Source organism: Thrips palmi, unplaced genomic scaffold (assembly GCF_012932325.1).
Source record: "Thrips palmi isolate BJ-2018 unplaced genomic scaffold, TpBJ-2018v1 HiC_scaffold_17, whole genome shotgun sequence".
NCBI lineage: Eukaryota > Metazoa > Arthropoda > Insecta > Thysanoptera > Thripidae > Thrips > Thrips palmi.
The window spans coordinates 12,590,805-12,598,599 of record NW_023144626.1 but is presented as its reverse complement, the minus strand read 5'-3'; positions in this window follow the sequence as shown (position 1 = coordinate 12,598,599).

Below are 7,795 nucleotides of genomic sequence, written 5' to 3'. Positions count from 1 at the left end.
CCTTGCGTCTGTCGTACAGTCGGCCCGTTCATGCCTGGACCGAGATGCGCAGTCTCGTGTCCATGCGGCAAAAGACGGAGGAATCACTGGAGGCGTGGAGCGCACGCGTCAGTCGTGCTGCTCGCAGGGCTTACCCTGACACTCCTTTTCCTCGCGTGGAAAGCTACGCCGTCCAGCACTTTATCACTGGTCTCACTGCCCCCGAGATCCACAGTGCGGTAGCTGGCGTCGCGTATGCGACCATGCAAGAGGCCCTCGCGGCTTGTCAGTTGGTTTGCGCGCGAATGCCGGCCTCCTGGAAGACATCATTGAAGGTTGCCCAGCTGGCAGTGGAATGCCAATCTTCGTTTTCGCCGATTTCTGCGTCTTCTGGCTCATCTAGTGATAGTGACTCTTCTGTAAGTGACAAGCTGGACCGCTTGAATCACCAGGTCGACGGCCTGGTCCATCAAGCTAATGTCGAATCTGATTGATGTGTTTAACACACATGGGCCCTTATTTCAGTAGTTACTTGAGAACAGTGCCAAATGAATCTGTCCAGCCTTCCAAGTTGTGACCTGGGGATGTTCCGGTGCTGTGTCCGCATGGACCACCCGTCTGCAACCCTCTTGGTTGGCTCTCAAACGTACAGATTTCATGCCTTCATTGTGGAGGAGGGAGAGGACCGTTGGGTACGGACTAGCGTCCTCAAAAGTGGCAGCATTCTCTTTTATTCACCCGTTGATTTCGAATGTTAAGATGATTGTTCCGTTGGAATTTAGTCTGTTGCATCTTGTCAGTTGAGTGCAATTGTTTGAGAAAATTCAGCCATGTTCGAGGCCCCCAGATCTGTGCGGTGAGGTACAGTTAAGGGTGGTGCGATTGCTCAGTGCGCGGTGTATCCGGAGTGCAAGGCACGCTCACATGTGGATGCGGACAGAGGACGTCATCTGTGCCGCCGGTCCAAGGCCGAGGGCCTGTAGCTAGATTTGTAGTTAGTTGTGAGTGGATGACACGCGTGGCACGTAGGAGTCAAATCGGCCAACACCAATCCGGCAGATTCTGAGTGAGCTGACGGCGACTGGATCATGTAGCGTGTCTGTTGGGTGTCCTGACACCACCCCAACACCTTGTTTCATGCAAGGTCAGGGCAGCCCATGGTCAGCTTATGATGCTGGCTCTACCGTTCATGTTCTTTGGGGTTTGGATTTTGGTTGTGTGTTTTCTTTGGAAGTCTGAACAATCAGTAGTGGGTGCAGTTCGTTGGATTTTGAAAAAAGACAGTTTAAATCAGCCTGGCTTAATTGATTGCTTGTGTTTTTGTTCATGGATTAAAAGCCTGAGGTAGCAAGTAGTTCGGTTCGCTTGTACATTCGCTTTTCAAGGACCGCTGACCTCTATTGGTTCTCTGTGGACCGAGGTGACAGTGTTTTCAGTCTTCTGAGTCCTGATTGTCAGACCTGTGTCTTTTCATAGACCTGTCCCTGTGTAACCATGAGATTCGTTATTGTGCGTTTCTCAGGTTTGCGTCTGACCCCATCCCGATCCCCATTTTGGGCCCAAGAACACGAAGAACACGATGTTCTGGACCTGGGCGTTGGCGTGGAGATGTTTTCAGACTCTCCGTGAGACGACGGCACGCCAAAGAAGAAACAGATCAACCCTCAACGTCACGGAAGAAGGGCTGTACACGAGGAGGCGCAACTAAAGCATCAACAACTACAACTGCAGCTGTACCACACTTAAAAGCAGCAGCACCTGCACCAGCATCCCTTTAGTTTCCAACAGGACTAGATTGTAACAAATTTTGGAATAGAGTTTACTTTGTTTTGCTTTGCAATTTAGTTAGTTGTCCTGAGTCATTTCCTTCCCCGTCCCTCTATCATCAAGTCACAATGAGAGAGGAGGAAGTGGTGGAATGTGGGAGTTGACCAGAGGATGTGCCAGTCAGCTACACCTGACGCACAGTCTTCATCAGAACGCAGTTGAACTTCAGAGAATGGACTTCACGCAACCGAATTCAACAAAGCCGAGCAGTGCAGCACACTTTCCTGAATGCAGCCACACGACGCAGTGCAGACCCGGATGCAGTCCTGGAATTAGCCGCTGAGAGCTCAAGGGAAGTAACGTTTAGGTTGGCAACAGGCCATTCCATTTAATGTCCAGTTTAGTCTTATTGTTGCAGTTCAATGCAGAGTTAAACGTTAAGCAACACCAATCGCCCTCCAGAAACAGGACTAAGGCTAAGTCCCAGCAGCCTAACCTTTCTTGCAGGTTCCCCATCTTGTGGAAGCAAAGCACTTTCCGTTCTGTGAATGTTACAGTATCCGCCCTGCCCCTGACCCTTTCCTGTCCTTCCCCGCGAACCGTCACGCGCTGCCATGGGCTTGGCCAGCCCCACCAACGTCGGTGACGGGTAGCACGTCAAGAAGGAGATCCCGGTCCTGAGTGGAGAGGTAGCCGCCTCCCCGTGCTATCGTCCTGTGCTATATCCAGTTAAGGAAGCCCGGAGTTCCGCCCTGGGTTCGGCCCCGTCTTCGGTCCTGACTTGAGACCCGACTCGAGCACCAGCCCTCCCGGGGAGACCAGAAATGTCATAATAATGTCAACATGAAATCAAAGCGAGTGATTTCGGGCAAAATTATTTTGTCTTGCCGTTAATTTCAAGACTACCCAGTCCTCTATGACTTCTTTCCCACTCCTATGGTCGCATGAGGTACGCAAGTCAGGGCCGAAGTCAGGGCTGAAGTCAGGGCCAAACCCAGGGCTGAACTCGGGTCTTCCTTAACTGGATATAGCACTGGTGGTAGCACTTCAAGACGGAGATCCGGCCCTGAGTGGAGAGGATTCCGCCTCCCAGTGCTGCCTCCAGTCGAGCCATCTCAAGCGGCCCTGATTTTGAGATGAGTTCGGTGCACAGGTTTTTCCCCTTAAAGAAGGTTTTCCTGGCCCCTACTATTGCCGAAATCGGGAACTCATCTTTGGGGCTAAATGTCTGTTGAGGCTGCCGTTTCCTTGTTGGGGTGGTCCTAACCTCTCAAAAGAAAAGGGAGGAGTAATTGTAGTATTATAGCCTCCAGCGTTCAGCTGGCATTGTCATAGCCGCGTGCAGCGCGCGCTTCTCATATCGGCCTCAACAGAAGCAGTAGCTTTGTTAGCAAGCGGTGGCCCGCCGCGCTTGGATCGTCTCTAGCCATTGTATTGGATCCTGCCTTAGCCTCATTAAATCAGCTAACATCTACGTCTTCTCTTCAGTTACCTACCCTCAGAGCTAACATTACAATACCAATCATATTACATCCATAAGTACTCAGTCATGTGAACAAAATGATTCTTCACCTTATAATTTCTGTCGAGATTTCTAATTTATCTGTTTTGGTTGCTGAGTTATCCCGAGTTGAATGGGCCTAAGTCAAAGTGTCACTTCGTACCCCACGTAGTACGCTATGTGACAGCCTTAGTGCACCATGTGACAGTGGCCTTATGTCAGGGTTCAAATCCTCTTCAACGTACCTATACGCAAAGAATGAATAAAGAAGTCTTCCAGCTTTTTATTTTCGTTGAGTTTTTCAATTTATCATCTTTGGTTCGCGAGCGATGAAGGTTTTAGTTATTAGTATACAAATGTCATGGGCTGAACACATTCAATTGAGTGAATCGTGGAATACCACAGCGAATGACAGTAGTGTCACATGGTGCCCAGATCAGCAGTTTTAGGGGAAACAGCAATAACTCTCAAAGTTTATGCCGTAGAGAATCGAGCCAAAGCTTACTTTGCGCTCAAAACATCAAAGAAGAACATCTTGCAAGGCATATGTCCTTAAAATGTATTTTAAAGGTAAAAAGCGGACACGTCGATTCTCCTGCATGATACCTTCCTTTGAATCTTCTTACCGCTGTTGGATAGCAAGGCGTTTGGGAAAAAAAGCAAAAGTCACATGGTGGCCGTGTCACATGGTACCCCACCTTCCCTTAACTAATGAGCCTGCGAAATCTCAGCCAGATCGGCCGAGCCGTTCAGGAGTAGTAGTGCGCACACACACACGCACGAAGATAGAAAAAGTTTTCAACCTCACTGGAGTTACGGGCTTCGCTATCGCTCAGTCAATAACATGTCACGTAACACTCAGTACACGTAGGTTTACAGTCAGAAAAACTACTGAAAGCTATTTGACAAACCTTACCTAACCTCAGTGCGAATCTTGTACCACACGTCAATAGTTTTGTGCCCCACTCATTTGCCGCACTGTCTTCTCAACGATACAGTGCGTTGCCCGGCTTGCCCCGCGAGGAGGGTGAGTGTGGGACTGTGTGCAAGCCATTTTGACGGTCCCTTCCGAATGGTGCGAGGAATGCGACATTTCGAGGCGCATCAACGGCGCTTGTTGCCATCTAACTGACGGCGCATACGTTTACGGCATGCAGGAAAATAAAGGGGAAAAAACTTACGTTCGAGTACGCTTGTGCTTGCATACCATTTAAGATTCACACACCTTCGAAAGGGACCGTCGAATACATTAGGGTACTTCGGAGAAGATTCAGACCGGAAGTCAGCGCGACAACGGGAGAAACTAAAGAGCGTCGCGCGGCCGTGCTGGGCGGTAGTGGGGGTCAGTTTGGGCATGGTGGGGGCAGCGTGCGCGCGCCGCCTTGACCCCCACTCTGCCCATTATTGCCCCCACCACCGCCTGGCACGCCCACGCGACTCTATTTTGTTTCTCCCGTTGTCGCGCTGACTTCCGGTCTGAATTTTCTCCGAAGTACCCTATTTAATTTTATTATTAAGTCTTCCAAAATTTACTATTGGAGAAAGAAAATTACTAGTTGCAGTAGGATTAGAATTTTAATTATAGCTGGAAGACCATGTCACATCTCGCATGAGACACCTACGTTAAGGGGGCACACCAGTGAAAATGCAGAGGCTTCGTAAAAACGTTATTCTGAGGAAAGTAACGAAGGTAATGGGTTGAAATTTTATTCTGAACTATAAAATATGTCAATTTAACCAAAAAAGTACACGGCAGCCAGGGGCGGCGACGGGAAGGGGGGAGGGGCCGCCATCGTCATTTTTCGGTGACACGGCTCCACTTTGCCCAACTTTGTGAAGCCCTCGATTGAGCCTGAAACATGGGGTTTCAAAATTTCTCATCAGGACACATGTGGCTATCGTGTGAACCACGGACATGTCGAAAACACAATTCTAAATATGTTTTTTTGAGAAGCAAAAAAAGAAACGCCTTTTTTTGACCATATTTTTCACGTTTCCGTGTCTGTGGCTCAGGCCCTGTACATGCTACGACCATATCCGAGGTTCACACGATAGCAGCAAGTTTAAGAAGCATTTTGCCGCAAACCGCACTCAATTATCTCAATTTTTGCGCCCGCAATCGTGGGCACCAGGTCCAAAAATGGTGTTTCGAGAAAATGACGTTTTAAGTTAAACAACGGTTTACATGCGGTTTTCCCGATTACGGAAGCAATTTATGACATATTTGAGTTCGGTTTGCGCCAAAACATTTCTTTTTCCAACTGCGATTGGATGGCCCGGGGGTTCTGCCATTGGACTTCAAGTGAATCACCTGAACGTTAACAATTGAGGTGAAATATGCAAAAGTAGCTACCTTTTTAGCACCTACAAAAATGTGCCCAAGCCAAAGTAATTGCAATTTTGAGGTGAGGTTTGCGGCGTTCGACTCGGGATGAGTAGCAGAAAAAAAGGATAAAATAAAACAGAAGGCCAAAATTTGACGATTTCCACTGGTGTGCCCCCTTAACTTGGTATCGTCAACAACCATCAACAAATCTGCAAACTTGAAACCACAAACAACAGTGCGTCTCTATGCACTTTCATCATCAACAACCCTTCTGCATGCGGTGAGTGGGGAAAGTGGATTAGTTTCTGACGAAAGCCCATTGAAAAAAATTGTTGTGAATGTTTTTGATATTCAAGTTCAGACGGCTCTGTGTTGAACGATTGTCTCATAGTACTTAAAAAATGGTGGACATGATACCTAGAAAAAAAAAAGAAAATTACAATATATGGACGAAGCAGATGATAACTTTCTACTTCGTCTGATCAATGTTAAAAAAGGTCACTTCTTCCTCCGTTTTGCTTTGTTGGCTGCCTTTGCTGCTGCTGCGTCTCGTTTTCGTTGTTCCTCAAGGATCCACGCCTTGATGGCCTGTTTTGCGTCCTTAAGAGACAATTTTTCCAGGACACCATCGCAACCGGTAGCTTGGTGCTCTTCTAATTTGCCCCTGGGAACTTGTTTCATATTTCGGGACCGTTTGTAAACGAAAGTGCACTGTTTGCATTTCCACCGATGGACCATTTGCTTTTCAACCTCGTCTATATTGGGTGGATGGTGGACAGCAATCTTTCTTTTAAAAGTTTTGTTTATCCGACGCATCTCCTTCAAGAACGGAGGGCCATGGTGCTCTTCCTCTTCCGGGTGGAAGTGGAAGTTGTGTGCGTGCATCATCTCGTGTGCTTACACGTCGATGACAAAGTCCCGGTCGTTGGAATGACTCAAGACACGTTTGTTAAGCGTAACGTGACCTCTAAGTGTTGGGTCCTGGACCTCAGAGCATAAACCAAGAATATACGTCATGGACTCGTTCCACGTCACACGAGTACTCGGCGGGCGGAACCGCACTACAAACCTAACTGTCTACTAAGTACACACTTACAAATGCATGCCTGCAAGTACACACTTACAAACGCATGCTTGGCCAAGTACACACTTACAAATGCATGCTTGCAAGTACACATTTACAAACGCATGCTTGACGCCATGTAACTCCATGCGTCAAGCATGCGTTTGTAAGTGTGTACTTGCAAGCATGCATTTGTAAGTGTGTACTTGGCCAAGCATGCGTTTGTAAGTGTGTACTTGCAGGCATGCATTTGTAAGTGTGTACTTAGTAGACAGTTAGGTTTGCAGTGCGTGCCAGCAAAGAATTCAGCATTAAGAAAATCAAAAAGTTTTGTGAGTGAAAAATACCCTACAGACGGCACATGCTCTAAGCTCCTGAGAGCCAGAGCCGACTGAGGAGCCATACTGTATGACAAAAAAAGAAAACCTTCACAAAATATTTATGATGTAAATAAAAAAAACACCTACTTATGGACTTACACTAAGGTTGTGTCGCCACTTAGCTTCCCGGGAAGGTAAAGTGAGTGGAAGAAAAATTCCTTGTTGATTTGCTTTTCGCAAACAAACACACTCACAAACCCCCTAGTTCTAAGCCACGACAAGGCGGGCGACACGTAGGAACAACAATTGACCAGTCGGAAGAAATAAAAAGGATGCGGGTCCTAACCGCTTCACAGGGTAATCCTTTTATTTCTTCCGACAGAACACCTAAAGGACTCATTCCTTCACTGACTCGATTCCTAACTAACTCATTGAATCACTAACTCACTCACAGAATCACTGTATCACTAACGAGATCACTCGCAAACCCTAGGCGCTGTATGACTAATTTTCAATGGTTGTTGCCTCAGGGGGTACAGAAAAGTCGTGACTTCTCTACTGTAACCTAACGTAACCTAAACCCGTCCTTAACCATTTCAACTTAACGTAACAATTTCATCTCAGTGCGAATCTTGTGCCAGGTGTACCAAAAACCCCGTGTCAAAAGAACAGGCACGGAACCCGCATGTAGCCGTGTCTTGTCGTAACAGGCTTCGCGATGCTGCACCAGTTTCGACAATAACTCCTGGCGTACTACCTTGGCCTGCGGCGCTAGACCGTAGAAATGGGCGCGGTCCTGATCCCCCTAAAGTAAGGTAGGTGTACGCCAGACCGTGTCT